Below are 9,786 nucleotides of genomic sequence, written 5' to 3'. Positions count from 1 at the left end.
ATACCATCTAGCTAGTATTTTTCTAAGGCTATTACATGTTGTGTGTGGCTACTGGTACCGTTGAGTTGCTAGGTGAAAAAATACTAGCTAGATGGTATATGGTGTTCTAAATAGCCAAGTTAAGGACCTTTGATTGATAGCATTGAGCCTTTTGATATGAATTTGATTCTCATGGTAGAGGAAAATAAGTTTGAAGTTTCTATCTTGGTAGACTACGATAGAAATAGAGTGGCTCATTGAAGACTTGGTGATACCCATGTTAGGTGTTATAATCTAAGCTCGAGTCCTTGAAAGTCGTGCTAATAGAAATAAGAGTAGAGGCACTAGAGGGTGTGAACTTCAACTTTGGGGATACTCACGAAGATTTGAAGTTAGTAAGTGTTTGAGTAATAGATGATGACTATTGGGGTTACAAAATGATAGAGTGTGCCTTAGGAGGTAGTATTAGCAGTAGGCGTTCCACTCTCATATGTGGTCTTTCGGGTTAAGTTTTATTAATTTTGTGCATTGTCATATTTCAAAACCCAGAGTGCAGTGAGTGTAGTTAAGTTTAAGGTCTAGTAAGGTATCTCCCAAAAACTTAAGATGATGGGTTGAAGCTAAGGGGGAGATAACTAAATGAATAACCAAGTAAGACTCTCAGATTCTTGTAGTGGTGTCATGATGATATAGAATATCAAAAAGTAAGGGTGAATCTCAATCCATTCCTATCTCAGTATTTCTCAGTGATCCTAATACCTACTCATGCTTTATGATTTAGTTCCATGATTAGTTCACATTCATACATATGATAGAGAGTCATGTACTCACGCTTTATAATGTGCTCCATTTCCATAACTCATGTTTTACGCTAAATAATTGGTGAGATTCAGCTTATATCCATGAATACCATAAATTTAGAGCGCTTTGGTGAGTCCTTGTTGTTGTCTTGCTATTTCTCAGGCCTCAGATGAGTGTCAAGCTTTATATAGTATCATTCCATGCCTCCAGATCTTATGTTCTAACCTTTTTGTGACTCCTCCTTATGCGATAATAGTGGTGGTGAGTAATTATTCTTTATTGATGGAAGATCATAGTACGCTTGTTTAGATAAGGCCATAAGTATGAAGTCAGATTTGGGGCCAAGTTTTTATTTATGTGATGGTTAGTGGAATTTTGTATGTGTATGTTCTTGGGGTAGCTTGTGGGAGTGATATTGATAATGGTTTAGAGAATATGTGAAGTATGCCTTTATGAGTGTTTGCTTTGAAGTTCATATGTGGTTATAAAAATAGGCTTGAATGACATGTCGAGATTGTTGTAAAGGAACGCTATGTGCGCTAACGACTTCATAGTAAGAGTTCAAAGTAGTCATTGAAGTGAGGAGATATAGAAGATTGCATCATATGGTTTAGAATAATAGCGTGGTCTGGCATATTGTATTTTTGTGACTTAGAGTTAGGCTTGATCACGGCGAAGGGATTATGTTATTTCCCACATTAGTAGAAAGATTTGTCAATGCTCATATGAGAATTTTAAGCTGAGTTGAATGAATATGATATTTAAGGAGAATAGTATAGATAAGTGATATTCGAGAAGTGTGCTAAGCTTGAAAGTAAGAAGTTGTAATGCCAAAGGCCTGGTAATTCTATCCTAATTCAGGAGTATATGCCTATGTTCCAGACTGCAGAGTAGTGTCAATGTGGTGATTCCTCAGTTGGATTTCTTGTGTAATCCATACCCAAAATTCATGGCTCCCTATTACTGCTAGAATTTCTTTAGAGAATTGTAATGAAGAGATACTCCAGTTAAGTATGAGCGTGTAGTATAATTCAGTCTATATGGCCAATAAGTCAGTTTAGTAGTTAGATTCACATGACTTGTTTTCTCGTCTTTGGACTTATTCATGTTACTCGAAATCTCAGACATGCTACTATTCCAAGATAGAGTATACTAGTAGTTACGAGTATAGCCCAGTTCATGCATCATGCATTAAATTTAGATTCCATATGTTCAGTTATGATTCAATTCGTAGGTGCCCTGTGCATCGCCTCAATTTTCCGAGTATCTTAGTGAATTGAGTATTCATAGAGGGACATAAGGTACCAAAGGGGAGATACCCCATTTAGTTGCATGCATAGATTCTTATTACAAGCTTCACATCAGTTATTATTGCGTATTTAGCCATACGTTCATACATTAGTTCAGTCAGATATGCATGCATTAGAAATGCATGTTCAATAGAAAAGTTCAGCTTATCAGTGTATTTAGTCCTGCATTCAAGAGAACAACTCGGTCACAGATCCATGCACCAGATATGCATGATTCATTATGACAATTCAGCCTATGAGTAGCTTCAGTTGTGTATTCCATGCCTCAGATATGCATGTCCGGTATAAGTATTTAAAATAATAGTAGTTCCAATCTTATAGTCATGTTTTCCGATCAGTGTATTCTTTCTTAGGAAACATATAATATCCGCGTTATCCCATACCCTTAAGACTTCGACATTCTATCCATCATTCAGGAACGAATGATCCCAAGGGGGAGATAATGTAACACCCCGCATTTCGGGCTAGAATAAAAACAATGACTCTGACGCATTGATAATCCCAGAGCCTTAAATCCTATGCCAATTTGGCATGTTAATCAATTATGTAGTATGTGAATCCATTTGAGCAGGAATTTAGACCATAGAGGTCCTTCAATTTAAGGACGAGTTGAAACTATTTCGATCGATTAGGTTTTAGTGGATATTGTAATTTATGTCAGCTTCCATTGACCATAACTCTTTATATATGTCGAATTAGAGAGGCAACTATGTGTCAAATGATAGGTCTTCGAGTTAACTTTCCAACGATACCAATTTTGCCAAAATCCGACACCCGAGTAAGAAGCTATGACCTTTCAAAGTAGAATGCATCTCCTAACCAATCACACATGGCAACTGGAAAGCATATGTGATAGCATATGCGGTGCCTATGTAAATATAGGTGATATCATATGCGGTGCCTATGTAAATATAGGCGATAGCATATGCGGCACCTATGTAAATATAGACGATATCATATGCGGCGCCTATTTAATGGTTTCAAGTGACTTAAACACTCCGCTTTTGGGACAAAATGGTCCTTTTCCCACACTTATTCAGCCATAACACGAAATTCAGTCCCCAATTCTCCAAAATACATCCACATTCATCTAAAAATTCTCAAGAACACTCCCAAGGGTTTCAAACTAAAAATCCAAATAAATCTAGATTCAACCATGGGTTTTCAAAATTGATTAGCGATTCGGAATCCCCAATCCACAGGCTTCAAGAAGCACCCATTATTTTCCAAAATAGAGGTATGCGGGGTTTTCCTAAATTCTCATGGACATAGAAAAATCATGTTTTAGAATGGGGTTTTTGAATCTATGTATATATTCATGTATTAAATATTTTAACATCATTGTTTTGGTCTTTTGACCTTCCCCAAAGTGATTTGAGAATATGAATGTATGAAACCATGTATTTAAGAATGAATTCTTTTTGAGAGCATGATTTTTGGTGAATTTCCTCTTATTATGAATTTTTCAAATTTCTCATGGCATATGAATTGTTTTGCAATGCATCCTTGAAAAGCACTATATGAAATTATTGAACTCTTGTTATGATTTAAAGGTGGTTTAAAATCACTAAAGAGGAAATCTAGCATGAATGTTTAATGTTCATAATGCATGTAATGACAGAGTGCATAGATTTGCTAAAGGAACTAGACCACCATATGTTGATGAAGTTTTTGCATGATTTTGACTTGAGTTTTGAAACACGAAATCTTCTATATCAGTTGCATGTTTTTGGTGGTCTAAATTATGCTTTAAATGAAAGATTTATCTTAATGTATTATGACCTAGAAATCATGAATGCAAGTCTTGGTATGACGATACCAATTTAGACTAATGCCATATCAGACTCAGACTAATAAACATTTCAGACTATCATAATTTTGGACATTCAGAATGTTGCATGTACAGAAAAGGTTAAAAATGGGCATACAGAGATGTTAGGTGGTTCCTTGAAGAGGGCTTGAGTTCAAGAAACTCATTTCCTAAAACCGTGGCTTACCGACTTGGGTATATTATTATACGCTGACTTAAGTGTTGGGTGGCGTATCAGATTCAGTAACTCCAACCCTTGCAGCATACTCGGGTTGGAGGCTTCCCCACCGCGTTAATGAAGGATTCCATATCGCCCGTGGAATATCATACTTGTAGGGGATACCACCTAAATCAGAAGTAATACACAGATCAAAGTTTGAGATTTACAGATAGGTTACATGTTTTCAGAAGATGCCCATATGTTTTCAAAAACTGTTTTATGCATAATGTTTGATAAAAATTTGCTATCACGTATTTTATATATGTGTGTATGTGTGTTCAATTACTCTATTTTGGATTGCTTCGCGTGCCAGTACAATTATGCTAACCCCCTCTTCCTCCCAGGTACTGAGGCACAGTCTAGTGGTCCAGATCCTCAGTAGAGTCTACAGATAGGGTTGTCTCAGAGTTCAGTTGGTGAGCCTTCTTTGCTTCGGAAGGCCTAGTCATTTAGGTATTTATTTCAGTATGATTTTTGGTCTGCTGGGGGCCTTGTCCCAGTTATTCAGATAGTATGTCAGTAGAGATTTCGCAGACTGTTGCAGATGTTTATTAAATATTGTTGGGCATGTTTTCAGGCCTTTAACTATTTTAAATTGTTGACCATATTTTCGTATTATTATGTCTAATCCGTATTACTTTGATTATATGAATTATATGCATGATTACTAGATAGACAGATGGCGTTCTGGGCCTTTGGTTTCGGGAATGCTCGTCATGGCCAGGGCCCCGGTTTGGGTCGTGACAAATAGTAATATGCGAGTACAAGTCAAAAAACTAAAATAAAAAAGTGTTTATGTTCAAAACAAATGGAAAAGAACATAATATGCAAGTATTCATTGTTGGTTGGAAGATGAAGCTTACTCTTGGATTAGATATGGTTGCTGGCTACAACTGATATCTCATCGGAGCCACTAGAATATGCTCTATAGTTAACAAAAGATGAGTACATGTAGTATCAGTATAAAACCACTATGTAATCATAGGGTAATAGGCTGACTCGATTATATAACACTTACCATTTATATCTTTACTTAGTCTTTTCTCAGTAATAAACAAGTAAATCAGAAAAACATAGAAGAAGTATAATTTTCAACTAAGCCATTACCATGAATCATAAAAATTAACTCAACCTTGATACAATTATCTTTTCTTCAATAAATAATTACTCAAGTCAAGTATTAATAGCCTGAACCACTCATGAATCCAAATAACAACATTAAAAACTAGCTCACTCAAGGAATCTAAAACAACAATCATACATAATTTGGTTGATTCTTGAAATTGTCAAAATCACCAATATCATGTACACACATGATATGGGTCTTATAAATTTTCAATATCCATGACCCGTAGGGGACAAAGTCAGTTCATGTACCAAATAACCTAGACATATAGTGGCTGCCACCCTTATCCCAAACCTAGTATATACCATCCTTATTTTAATGTCCCTAATAGTATGCTCCCTAAATTACATAAATTCTGTGATGATGACCTTTACTGATTCATCTCACAATATCAATCCATGTTAGAACATGTAAGATCATAATATAAGATAACATAACCACACTTGCACTTAAAACCAAGTCTTCTTACACAATCTCATTTCTGGTGATTAAACAACTTGTTATATTGTCTAATAAACTAACATTCACATCATGCATTGCAACAAATAGATAAAGAGGCAGTTAACATGCACACATAAACTAAATTGTGTCTTTAACTGTAATTCAACCATAACCTACCTCAATCAAAGTCTTGTACTGCTCTCACAAATATGAGAATTATTGTTTCTTCCCACCTCAACTTGATTGTGATATAAAAACAATAATGCAATCACCATTAAAATAATGTCCTAAAAACTTTAAGGATTATAGCCTAATCTCTTAACCTCAAGGTCAAAACCATGATCATTCCCATATTCTAGAGTTTTTTTTTTTTACCTTTATTCCACCTTAATTATATCAAATTCATGTTTATAAGAATGAATTCTAAGCATGCAACATAAATTATCTACCCTTGAACAAAACCTAAGAATTACACCTTATTTTCACTAAATTAATTTAGAAAATCAACCTAGGGATTGTAAGGGTTAGTTGTAGAAAAAACTAGATAAATAAGTGGATTAACTTACCTTAACAAAGGAATTTGGGTGAAAATTGGTGATTTTCTCTCTAAATTGCCCCTTTTTGCTTTGGAAAGAAAATTATGTTTTAATTCTAAAAGCTGCATTAACTACACATAGCCCATTATAACAGAAGGATTCCCGCTATAACATCATTGTATAGTGCAATATGTGCACTATAGCGATATTGACCAAAGTTGACTCCCACTATAGTGAGAAAATTTCCACTATAGCAGGCCTGTGGTGGCAAACTGCCTCTTGCTATAGTGGTTTAGGCGAAATATAAAGTCTGATAGTCTCAGAATTTTACAAATTTTGCAACACACTTCCAAATTTTGACATCCCAAACTAACTCTTTTATGTCAAATGCTATATCTAGAGTTCTACTAAACTAAAGTCACTTTTGAAAGTTTCTACAAACTCCTTAACCCCTTAGCAATCACAATATAGCCTCAAATCATATAAACACTACCATATCTATCAAAAGATTTGTCTATATCATACCGCACTTAAAATTTATCTAAGACTAGCTTAGTTTGAATTTTCTAACATTTTATCCAGAGAGAATCTTAACTCAAACTTTGGCACACTAAACTATACCATAATGATAAAAAGAAACATTATAATAGATATCAATTTATCCATAATTCAAACCATAATAGTAAATCAAGATGAATAAGGAAAATAAAGCAAGGAAAGTACCTGCATCCTCAAACAAGTGAGGGTACTTGTCGTGCTTATCTGCCTCAGTATCCCAGGTGGCCTCATCAATAGGACGATTCTTCTGCTGGACTTTCACTAATCTAATCTCTTTAGTCCTTAACTTATAAACATCTCAATTAAGAATCATTATCAGTTCCTCCTCATAAGAAAGATTTTTGTCAAGAAAAATTAAGCCCTAAAACACCATTCCCATGGTATTTCTTAAGCATGGAAACATGAAACACAAGATGGACTCCTGATAGGCTTGGAGGCAATACTAACCTATAAACTACTAGACCCACATCATCAAAAATTTCAAATGCATTATTATACCTTAGGCTAAGCTTACCCCTCTTACCAAATAACATAACCCCCTTTATGGGAGGCACCTTTAACAACATATGCTCATTTGGATTAAAATACAAGTATCTTACCTTGTGGTCTGCATTTTCTTCTATCTACTTTGGGCTGCCAACAATTATTCTAAATGAACTTTACTTTATCTTGAGCTTTCTTCTCTAAATTTATGTTCAAAGTCTTTGCATCACCCACCTCGACCAACCTATGGATGATCTATACCTTTTCTCATAAAGAGCTTTAAATAGGGCTATGTCAATACTAGAGTGATAGTAGTTGTTGTATGAGATCTTATACAACCGCAATAACGGATTGTAATGATCCCAAAAATCAGCCACACATGCTCGTTGCATAGCTTTAAGTACCTAAATGGCTCTCATAGACTACCTATCAGTCTAAGGATAAAATACAAAACTGAGATCAAGCTTAGTGACCAAATCCTCATACAACTTATGCTAAAATTTAGAGGTAAACTATGTACCACTATCAAATATGATGGATATTAGCACCCTATGCAATCTCATAAATCCTTTAACATCAATCTTAGCTAAATTCTTTGAGTTATAATTCACCTTAATCGGGATAAAATTAGCGGACTTTGTTATCCCATCAAAGATGACCCAAGTCGAGTAATACCGCCCTAAAGTCTTAGAAAAATCTACCATGAAATCCATATCAATCCTTTTATACTTCCACTCGAGAATGGGCATTATTTGAAGTAAACCTGCAGGCCTTTGATGTACGTTCTTTAACTAATCATAGTTATGACAACTTGCCCTTTAATATATATCTCTTTATTTGGGGCCACTGATAAAGTTGTATCAAATCATAATACATCTCAGCTGCACCAGGATGTATAGAAGATTAAAACTATGATCTTCTACAAGTAAATTTGAAATTACATCATCCACATGAGGCACAAACATTCACTTTCTTACTCTTAATGCACCATAAGTGTGAAGTGTGGTATATTGGTCCTCACCATACACTATATTATTCAAAACTTTGCATCCATAAATTTCTTAGTCTTGATTTGATCAAGGAATGTTAACCTTACCTCAACACTAGCCAACACTCTATCCCTTTCAGACACACCAAACTACATAAACCATATTTATATAGTTTGGATCTCTCTATCCAAAGTTTGCCTAGCCAGTCTCAAACATCACAAATTGCCTATACTTACAACTTTTTGGATCAATGTGTCTGCCACTACATTGGCCTTTTCAAATGATATTGGGTGGTCACATCATAATTTTTCAGTAACTCTATCCACTATATCTGGCTCAAATTCATATTCCTTTGAGTGAAAATATGTTGTAAACTATGATGGTCTATGAACACCTCACACTTAACACCATAAATTTAGCATCTCCATGTCTTCAGTATAAAAACAATTGTTGCCAACTCCACGTCGTGAGTTGGATAATTCCTCTTGTGAAGTATCACAAAGCACAATAAAATCCTTATCTTCAACCAGTGAAGCATGGATAAGAGCTGTGGTCAAAGGAGATTTGAGCTTTCGAAAGCACTCTTCAGAATTGTAAGACTAAATAAATGGTACCTTCTTTTGTGTCAGTCTTGTCAAATGAGTAGCAATGGAGGCAAAGTTTTTGCAAAATATGCAGTAATATCTAGAAAGACCCATACAACTTCAAACCTCAATCATAGAGTTAGGTCGATCCCAACTCTTCAAAACCTCAATCTTCAAGGGATCTATCATTACCTTCTTCTCAAAACCCACATGCCCCATAAAGGCCACTTAAGATATCCAAAACTCATATTTAGAGAATTTAGTATAAAGCAATTTCTCCTACTAAATACCCAAGACAATGTGTAAGTGACTTGCATGTTACTCCTTATTCTTGGAGTAAACTAAAATGTCATCAATAAATATAATCACAAAAGAATCCAATAAATACTTGAATATACCATTCACAAACTTATGAATATTGTTGGTGCATTAGACAACACAAAGGACATTATCAACAATTCATAGTATCCATAACGAGTCTTGAAAGCTATTTTGGGTATATCTTTATCTCAAATCTTTAATTAGTGATCCCTTGACCTGAATATATTTTTAAAAATATTAAAGCATTATGTAAATGGTCAAATAAATCATTTATTTGGGATAAACGATACTTATTCCTAATTGTAACTGTATTTAACTGTCGCTAGTCTATATTCATGCTCATGCTACTATCTTTTTTCTTAATAAACAATACTGGAGCAAACAAAGGTGAAGAACTAGGACAAATGAATCCCTTACTAAGTAATTCCGACAATTGATTCTTAAGATCTCTTAACTCAGTCAGAGCCATTTAGTAAGGAGGATAGAAATTACATAAGTGCCCTATTCCATATCAATACAAAAGTCAATATCCTAATTCAAATGCATACTAGGCAAGTTAGTGGTAAATACCTCTTGAAATCCAGACACTAAGGCAACTGCCTTAATTGAGAGGACCTCTGCAATAACA

At 34.8% G+C, this 9,786-nt stretch overlaps 1 long non-coding RNA gene across 1 annotated transcript in view; it reads left to right on the top strand.

Annotated features, from left to right (window-relative positions):
* LOC124896726 overlaps nt 1-4,766 on the top strand; it is a 48,684-nt gene extending 43,918 nt beyond the window's left edge. Inside the window, exon 3 of the long non-coding RNA XR_007053116.1 lies at nt 4,465-4,766. This is a non-coding gene — a long non-coding RNA (uncharacterized LOC124896726). The remainder of the gene's footprint in view (nt 1-4,464) is intronic.
* Nucleotides 4,767-9,786: the final 5,020 nt, after the last annotated feature.

Source organism: Capsicum annuum, chromosome 3, assembly GCF_002878395.1.
Source record: "Capsicum annuum cultivar UCD-10X-F1 chromosome 3, UCD10Xv1.1, whole genome shotgun sequence".
Taxonomy (NCBI): Eukaryota; Viridiplantae; Streptophyta; class Magnoliopsida; order Solanales; family Solanaceae; genus Capsicum; species Capsicum annuum.
The sequence above is the reverse complement of the archived record's forward strand: the minus strand, read 5'-3'. Positions and strand labels throughout refer to the sequence as shown.